This window comes from Cryptotermes secundus, unplaced genomic scaffold, assembly GCF_002891405.2.
Source record: "Cryptotermes secundus unplaced genomic scaffold, Csec_1.0 scaffold318, whole genome shotgun sequence".
NCBI classification, from domain to species: domain Eukaryota; kingdom Metazoa; phylum Arthropoda; class Insecta; order Blattodea; family Kalotermitidae; genus Cryptotermes; species Cryptotermes secundus.
In genome coordinates this window covers 2,468,522-2,477,989 of record NW_019730108.1, presented here as the reverse complement: position 1 = coordinate 2,477,989, position 9,468 = coordinate 2,468,522, and the positions used below count along the sequence as shown (strand labels likewise).

Sequence of the window (9,468 nt, the reverse complement as noted above, 5' to 3'; positions counted from 1 at the left end):
ATATAATTGCTTCGTATTTAATAATGCTACAAAATGCGTTTTTTCTCACTGCAAATGTTGTAGCTGGTAGTGAATCACGCGGCGGCCACGAGATGGCAGTACTCAACCTTGCTTCAGAAATGATGCGAGAGACCAAGAAAATGACTGTCGTGCACCAGGATAACAGGATATCGTAGGAGGAATTTGGGCTGTTCTAATTGATTTTGGTTCAGAAAATTTACATACTTGCAGCAGGGAGCCGGAAATGAAAATTAAGTCAAAATAGCGATGTTTTGCTTACCCTTTCACTGAATATCGCCAATAAAACCAGGATGCAAAATATCAAGATCGAAAACATATGAACCCTAAATAGAAAATAAAAACTCACTAACTACGATATACGCAGTAATTAACTTACAGTCTATTCAATCGTACTTCAGCCATCCACGTTACATAGATCGAAAGTTTAAAGGTATAACGCTATTCTAACTATAAACGTGGATTCAAAAGTATTTCCCCATAATAATCGTATTTTTTATTGCAACAATTTATGAGTTTAATTCTTTCGTTTTATTAAGCTACTCTTATGATTCTGGTAGTTCCTTTAGTTCAAGGATTACCTATCAGGTGCGTTACTAAGGGAGGTTGGGGGGAGGTGGAAAAGGACAGCAAGTCAAAACAGCGAAGATTTCTCACATTTCACTGAATATCGTCAATAAAACAAGGATACATAATATCAAGAACGAAAGTATATGAAGCCTAAACAGAAATTACAAACTCACTAATTACGATATACCCAGTTATTTATTTACAATCCATTTAATCGTACTTAAGCGGTCGAAGTTCAAAGTAATCTCGCTGTGCTAAATAAAAACTTGAATTGAAAATTATTTCCCCGTAATAATCTTGACAATTATTACACGAGCTGTACGAGTTTAATTCTTTCTTCTTATTAAGCTACTCTAATGATTGTGATAGTTCCGTTAGTTCAAGTATTGATTACCAGGTGCGCTACTAAGGGTTTGGTTGAAGGTAGCTGGTTGTTGCTAATAACCACGTTCTCTGCGAGATTAAACTACTAAACGAGACTCGAGTGGGCGTTACATAGCGTGACAATTCAGAGATGTTTGCGAATTTCAAAGCTCATTTAGTTGACCGGCTGACAAAATATATGGAGAGTAAAAATTTCGAATATTTTCAGAGATTTATACAGAGCGAGAACATTCAAAATACAAAAATGAAATTATTGCTTGCAACACAAGCATTTCAACGTCTGAAAAGTCTTCTTCCTAAAGCAATTTAGACCTATTAGAACTACGTTCACGATAAGTTTTCGCATCCTCTGTTATAAATAAATCAAATCTGGAAAGAATTGCGTTCATATATATATACATGTATATCATATACGTAATTTTTTCGTATATAATAATGCTACGTAATGCTTTTTTTCTCACTGTTAATGTTCTAGCTGGTAGTGAATCACACGGCGGCCACGAGATGGCGGTACTCAAACTTGTTTCAGAAGAAGTCCTTGTTTTATTGACGATATTAAGTGAAGTGGTGAGAAAAATATCGCTGTTTTGACTTGCTTTTCCTTTCCACCTCCCTAAAACGTCACCCTGTAGCGCACCTGGGAGGTAATCTTTGAACTAACGGAACTACCAGAATCATAAGAGTAACTTAATAAAACGAAAGAATTAAACATATAAAATTGGTGCAATAAATAATACGATTATTATGGGGAAATACTTTTGAATCCACGTTTATACTTAGCGCAGCGTGATAACTTTAAACTTTCGATCTATGTAACTTGGATGGCTCACATACTATTAAATAGACTGTAGGTTAATTACTGCGTATATCGTAGTTAGTGAGTTTGTAATTTTTATTTGTGCTTCATATGTTATCCATCTTGATATTTTTCATCCTCGTTCTATTGGCGATATTCAGTGAAAGGGTAAGCAAAACATCGCTATTTTGAATTAATTTTCAGTTCCGGTTTCCTGATGCAAGTATGAAAAATTTCTGAACCAAAATCAATTAGAACTGCCACTTACCTCCTACAGTATCCTGTTATCCTGCTGCACGACAGACATTTTCCTGGTCTCTGGCGTCATTGCTGAAGCAAGGTTGAGTACCAACCATCTCGTGGCCGCCGCGTGATTCACTACTAGCTGCCACATTTAGCAGTGTGAGAAAAAGCATTACGGCCATTCTTTCATCCTTGTCTCCTTTAGTATGCTAGCAGAAGACCTCATAATTTTATTGCTTCTGTTTTATGACTCCAGGGCCTGCTAAATGTGTCAAGTGTTACAAACAGAAATGAATTTATAATGCACAATTTTTGCACTACGCATCAAAATTAAAAGAAAAAAAATTGAAATTAGAGTATAACACTTTGTACAGAAATGTTCAAATCTTCCGTTATAATATGCTACACTATGTTCTTTGCTGATACAAACAAAGTTAAGTCCTTCCATTTATCATAAAAATTGAGTTAGATACGGCATTTTTAAACACGATGCTTAAAATTGTTTAAGCGTCCTAACAGGAACGGACATTTAAACGCAGAGTAGTAGCGGGTATTTAAATAAACTCCGGACAGCTCTAGCTTACCACCATTTCAAAAGTCCGGCATTTAAATGTTAAAAAGGAAGCTAGAGGGGTCCCTTCTTAAGTGCTAAGACCTTCCGTTATAGCTGCAAGAGATTATTGGTTGAGGGATCGAATCCCGATGAGGTGGATTTTTTTTTCAATTTACCTAATCCTTCCAGCTGCACTATGGCCCTGGGGTCAACTCAGCCTCTTAACAGAAATGAGTACCAGGAATGTTCTTGGAATATTCTTGGGGGTAAAGGGCGGTTGGTGTGTAGGGCTAACAACCTTGCTGCCATCTATGAGCCAATTTTCTAGAAAATGTGGGAACCTCAACATCTCACAACCTTATGGACCTCCACAGCCTGTTACAGGGATACCTTTACTTGTACTTACTGCAGATCCATTGCGCTGACCATCCTATCTGCAAAAGTTGGCACTAACTTCTCTGACAAGCTGTTGTCACTCAGTATAGCTTACCAGCTCTATTTTTCCTCTCATAAAGAAACCGACATTGGTGGGGAATAAAAATCTGCCAGCGCAAGTGAAGACACTATAGAAATTTAAATGATTCAGCTTTTCATTTGAAATGTATAGTTTTTTTGACAAACCCTAAGGTAGACCACACACTGGCATGCATTGAGACATGTAACATTCAAGACTTGGTGTCTGCAATATGACACAAAGAAAGGAGCACATTTGAAAAAAAAAACTGCCACACACTGGTCTGAGTCATGATGCTGATGTCAGCTTCATGCTGACGAATCATGAATGAAGCAAGACTGCATCTTCTGTCTCATGTCTTGATGCAGTTGATGTGCGTCCGCCCTAAAAGGTATTTGACCCACCACCTTCATTATGTCTAGAGTGCAGGCTTATATCTTTCAAGACAGGTAAGCACCACATATAACAGTCATGTTTGCTGTCCATAACTTCGTCCAGTGTGATTAATTCATATTGTGATTTCCAGGAAAATATCATTAGTTGCCAAGCTCATATAGAATGCTTTCTTGTAAATAACTGCAAGAATTATCCAATGTTTGCAGAAATTTAATGCCCTTCTGTATGTTGTAATACTTCTGTAGGTATGCCTTTTTTGTTTAGAATTGACCAACTTCAAATACACTGTGTAACAAAAATTCCTTGTCACATTGAATCTGTGGCTGTAGTACCGTGTTCTGAAAGAAATTAACTGTATTTTTCTTCAGCTTAGATATGGAGAGAATGTGTTAAGAAATGATACAAGATTGACTTATTCTGAGAATTTTAGTAATTCATAGCAATAGGGAAATTTCATTTCATTTTTCTGACAGCATTTATAAAATGTGTAGGTATCACATAATGAGGATGAAATGTGTCTGAAGTTTGAAGAGGGTGTATTCTTGATTTTCTAAATTCTCATGATGTTATATGATACTGAAGAATTAAGTGGGTTTTTGGGCACTGTCCGTCATTTGGTATTCTAAAGAACACATCGTTTAAGAAATTGGATTTGTTTCTGCCTGGTGATTAAGATTAGCTCTTTCTAGTGGACTCCACAGAGTGGCTGTCCCCCACCCCTTCATGTATGGGTGGAAGAAGTTTCTGAAACATCGTGTTCGTTAGAATATTGGATGATGAACAAAGTCAGAAAACCCCATAATCCAGAGTGCATCTTCTTGATAAGTTAAATACTTCTGTCACTTCACGAATACAGGCAAGTGACAGCCTACTTTTTAGTGCTACCAGTTTGTCCTCGTACTAATCTAAAATCTCTCAGTAAGACCAGTGAAACCCATGTAAACAGATTAAAGGAAATGCTGGATTGCTCTTCCTGTACGTGTACATGCTGGGCAAACTTCTTCATGACTAATTTATAAATTATGTTGTTTGGATGGAGAAGTTGAAGTTTTATCATTTTCATTATTTTGAAATGCCAGTATTTTCTGCAAGATGTCTCAGTGACTACCATCATGAATATTCTAGTTAAGCCACTATTTCAGGTGACTTAGTAGATGTAACTTGGGTGTTAGTTTACTTGGAATTGTAACCCTGGGAAGTCGTGGCAAAATTTTTTTCCAGAACTTCACATATGATTGATACAAAAGTCAGCAGTGTTAGGCAGAACATGCCATTCATCACTGTTGCAGCCTTATTTGGCAGGAGACAAAATCAAAATTGAATACCTCACAGTAGCATGAATCATTTCAGTGGTAATTACTAATACTGTTGGACCTGAGTTATTCCAGGCATGTTTTGAGAAGGAAATGTTAATACTCAGCCAAAGTTTGTCTGCTGCAGATCAACAGTAAAGAACGACAGAAGAATGTAATAGTAAAATGGACCAAAATTATGTTCTGCCACTGACAGCCAAGAGATTTTGACTGGTGACTAATTTACCAATTAGCATTTGAGAGTTCTGGAAATGTCACTTTACCATTTGTGGCAGTAAAAGTAGAGAATCCGTGAGCCAAGACATGTTGCGACATTGCATGACCAATAAACTCATTTATGCACACTGAAATGTGAGCAAGTTGTATGGTATACTGTGTTTGACGGAAAAAAGAAAACTCATATACACTTGGTCTTCGACTTATGACCACAAAAAACAAAAGATGATTAAAATGTAAAAGTTTTTAAAAATAAATTATAAAGATTAGAAAGGTTAAAAAATACTGTTAATAAATACATGGCCGACGTATGACAAGATCGACTTATGATCTGTCAGTCAGAACGGAAGTCGGTCGTAATTCAACGACCAAGTGTATAGTGGTTAGAAATAAGTTGGAGTGCTGTTTGTAGTCAATGTAGGTATAATAGTAAGTCTAGAAAATGTGTTGAATGTACACATGCTCCTTTTCTTCGTTTCAGCAGTGATCCGCTGGCTCCTCAAGTGGGGGAAGTATTCGTGAAGATAATTTCTCACTTCTTCAGGATAAATTGAACAAGTCAGGTTTGTACGAAGTGTTAGGATGGTACTTGGAGCTCTGAAAATATGGCAATGTACCATCTGCTGGTTTTGGAATGGGTTTCGAGAGGTTTTTGCAATTGATCCTGGGCATTCCAAACATCAAAGATACAATACCATTCCCACGATGGCCTCACAATTGCAAATTATAATGTGAAATCAAGTGAATGTAATTTGTAAAAATGTCACAGCTTTTTAAGTGATTAAAATATTTGCGACTGTTGCGTTTTATTTGAACTGCCATGGTTTCCCTCTGGTATTGGATATCCGAGTTGAAATTTAGGTCATGTTTATGGTTAACTTTAGGTAGCTATGTGAAAGGAACATAATGAAGGTATTTAGTGTAGATTAGCAAGATCTTGAGTTTCAGTTCTCTGTATTAACCAAGTTACTATTTTTTATATTAATCATAAACATAAGAAAACTTTGGGGGTCTGGAATATGTTATATATAAAATTGGTGACCACTGAGTAATTTACAAAAATTTTTTTTGCAAATCAGATACCAAGGAGTTATATTGTGTCCTAGAAGTATTTTGATTTAGTGTGGGATGGAAAGCAAGAAATTGGAAGCAGTCTTAATGTAACAAAATATTTTTTTTTTTTTCAAAATCACTAATACATATCATATGGCTATACTTGGTAAAATTAAGGCTGATAACCCACTGACGCGACTAGTCACGAGTGGCTAGCCATGCGTTTTATAAACACGCAACTTTCGCTGACAACCAGACATGGCAACAGTGTATCAGTAGCAAAATGGATGAAGTGATAGCTGGTTTACTATCCCATCATGTTCACTGTCACAAAAACGAACTTGATAGCATTGGATACGTCCCACTTGCTTTACTGTGATTTACATATACGTGATATTTAAGTTTTTCAACTGCACAAGAACGAGCGTGGAATCTTTAAACAAGCTGTTGCAAAATGGAAGGGATACAAATTTTTGTCTGAGCATTCGCCCAGAAGAAAAACTCGTGGTCACTTTAAAGGTTATTGTCAGTATCTGCTATCTTCAGCTTTCTGCACAGGAGTGGCTGTGGCAACGAATTTTGTCCATTGATATTAATTACTTTTCTAGCCGCACGTGACAGCTGTCACCTGTGAACCACAGTCGAATAATGGATGTGCATGGCAAAGCATGGCTAGTTGCTTCAGTGGGTTATCAGCTTAAGCCTTCATAGTTAACTAAATGAAAAAATCATAGCCTATTTTCAAATGCATTTCATTTCTGAGCATTCAGTTGTGCAAATCAAATGTCTACGCAGATATATAATTTTCATCATATGTTTGTACAGCACAGCACAATCCATAATAACATAGTTAACTAAATGAAAAATCATAGGGCATATTTTCAAACGCAAAAATTACATCATAATCATCTTTAATGTCATTTCCAAGCATTCACTTATGCTAACCAAATGTCTGCATATATATATAGAACTTTCATCATCCATTTGTACAGCACACTTCAAATCATTTCACATTACGGAGCACAATCCAGACAGTTCTGATTCTTTCACCGCTGGTGGCAGTACTGTGAGGTTTCTTCCCACCAATCTAGGTTTCAGTTGCACAGGTTCAACACCAGGTGGAGGAGGTTCCTGCAAGTCCCCATCTTCCCCACCTGCTGCTTCCTCCCCACATTCTTTGGTGGCCTCGGCAAGTACTGGACCATGTCCATTATCACTACTTTGATCTGCGGGCAAAATTTCTACATCTCCCTCGCTTTGGGATTCCTTGGCAATCACAGAAGGAAGGGTTGTAATGTTGATTTTAATCTTACCAGGGACAGGGCCAGATGTGATTTGTGGAGAATCCCCAAATTTAACATTGCCATCAAGAGAACATGCTACAGCCGCATATGTTGTGTCAACAGCTGGGGCAGCAGGCTTGACATCTTCCTCCCCTCCAGTTCCTTCCTCAGTTTCCATGGGTTCCTCTTTTACTGGAGTTGCATCCAATGGAGGTTCAAGTTTTACATCCTTCAACGGGTCTTCAATGTCACCCACCTTTTCATCAGCATTTCCTTCTTCAGTTTTAACTTCCTGATCTAAAAAAGAAATGTAAATTACATCAGAAGAGTTTTATTTTTGGAAGAAATATGAAAAACTGAAATTACAATGAGAATTCAAGCCCATCTCTTTCAGCTAAGCACAATCAATGACCCACAACAAACCTTAACTATACTATGGAGAGATTGTCAGGGCAAGACAGAATGGTGATAGTTGTGTAAAGACTTGGAAGGAAAGAGTGCACACAAGGTGCTATCAGTAAGTTCCGAGATTGCTGTTGTAACTGCCTTGATGAAAAAAGAAGAGAGGGTAGGCCAAGGCCACATTTCTGCAAGCCTATTGTGTCAGTCCGCCACGTAACAGTGCACTGTGTTTATGTGGGCGGTTTTTTTTCCCTTTTTTTTTCCTTTTTTTACTTAATATTTCATTTTGTCTGTGGGAGAACATTCTTTTTTATCTCTTAGGATCATAGTGGGTGACTAACACTGGATTTACAGTTATGCTCAAGCAACAATCGTTGCAGTGGAAGAGCCCACAATCACCAAGAGTGAAAAAGGCGTGGCAGGTCTGGAGTTCAACAAAGAGCATGCCCATTGTTTCTTTTTTCAACATGAAGGGGATTGTTCAACGTGAATTTTTCTCCTAACACTACAGTCAACTCTGACTATTCCTGTGAAATTTAGAGACACTTTAGAGAAAATGTGTGACGAAAAAACTGGAACTTTGGCGCAACCTAACTTGCTCCATCACGACAACATGCCCGCCCACACATCCCTGAAGACCACAGAATTTGTGAGTAACAACATGGTAATCGTTCCCCCACCCTCCCTACTCGGCAGACTTAGCCACCTGTGATTTCACTTTTGTTTCCCAAAGTGAAACTGGAGGGACATTATGAAATTGTGTCTGAAATCCCAAAGGGAAATGCAAAGCGCTACTCAACAGCATTAAGGAAAATGACTTCCATGGTACTCCTGAAGCGTGGAAAAACCAATGGCATCACTGTATTCATTCCCAAGGAGACAGCAGCCAAAATTAAGTTAAGCCAGCATCTCTTCTTCTGACCTAGTCCAGGAACTTTCAGATAGCACCTTGTGTGTTAGAAAGATAAGGTGTCTAAGAACGAGCATTCCACAATAATCCTAAAATGATANTACTGGGATGAAATGTTCCGCTTATGCTAGATATGAGTAACAATTTAAGTGGCAATTATTAAAAATATCAAATTATTTTTGAACCAAGTATTTTTATCAATCTCACATTTAAAATTTTTGTGTGTACCATCTGTGAGCTTCATATTTCCACTGTGATCATCATTACATCACGAGAAGATGCAGAAAATGAAAATTAGTGCTGAACTTGGTATCTGTCTGGTACCACAGAAGTGACTGCAGCTAGTGAATACTTAACTGCTACTAAAGTATCTGGTACAAAGCTGGACCAAGATCAGTAAAATACGAGTACATATAATTTGTGGAAATATCTCTGTGACACTATCTTCTTTACACTAAAATTTCTGTTCTCTACTCTGCAAAACGGCGACTTGAATATTAATGTTGCCTGGGATATGGTGCCAGTGTTTGGAGGAACTCTCTTCACTCTTCTGTCCTGCAGATGAAAAGCGTGTTCCTTTGAAATGGCACTTCCTACCACAATATGTGGCACTGCATCCTATGTAGAATGCAACAATCTTCATATTCACCAATGTGAAAATCTCAGAAGGCTTCTGCCTTTGTACCACACACTACACAACAAAATTCCCATTTAAACAATTTCTAAGGGGATTAAAAAAAGGAAATTCACCATTCAGCTATTTGGTCTGGCACCACGGGAACTAAACACTAAATGAGGGGTTCCACAAAGCTCCCTCAATAGGAGATGGCTTTTCAGTGTCATCAGGAACAGCTCCCACATTTTAATCCACAGATGA

The 9,468-nt window shown here is 37.7% G+C and overlaps 1 long non-coding RNA gene across 1 annotated transcript in view; it reads left to right on the top strand.

Moving 5' to 3' along the window:
* The first annotated feature begins 1,618 nt into the window (after positions 1–1,618).
* Positions 1,619–9,468, top strand: part of LOC111866140 — a 26,092-nt gene continuing 18,242 nt past the window's right edge. The window contains exons 1-2 of the long non-coding RNA XR_004513179.1: positions 1,619–1,936; positions 5,428–5,506. This is a non-coding gene — a long non-coding RNA (uncharacterized LOC111866140). The remainder of the gene's footprint in view (positions 1,937–5,427; positions 5,507–9,468) is intronic.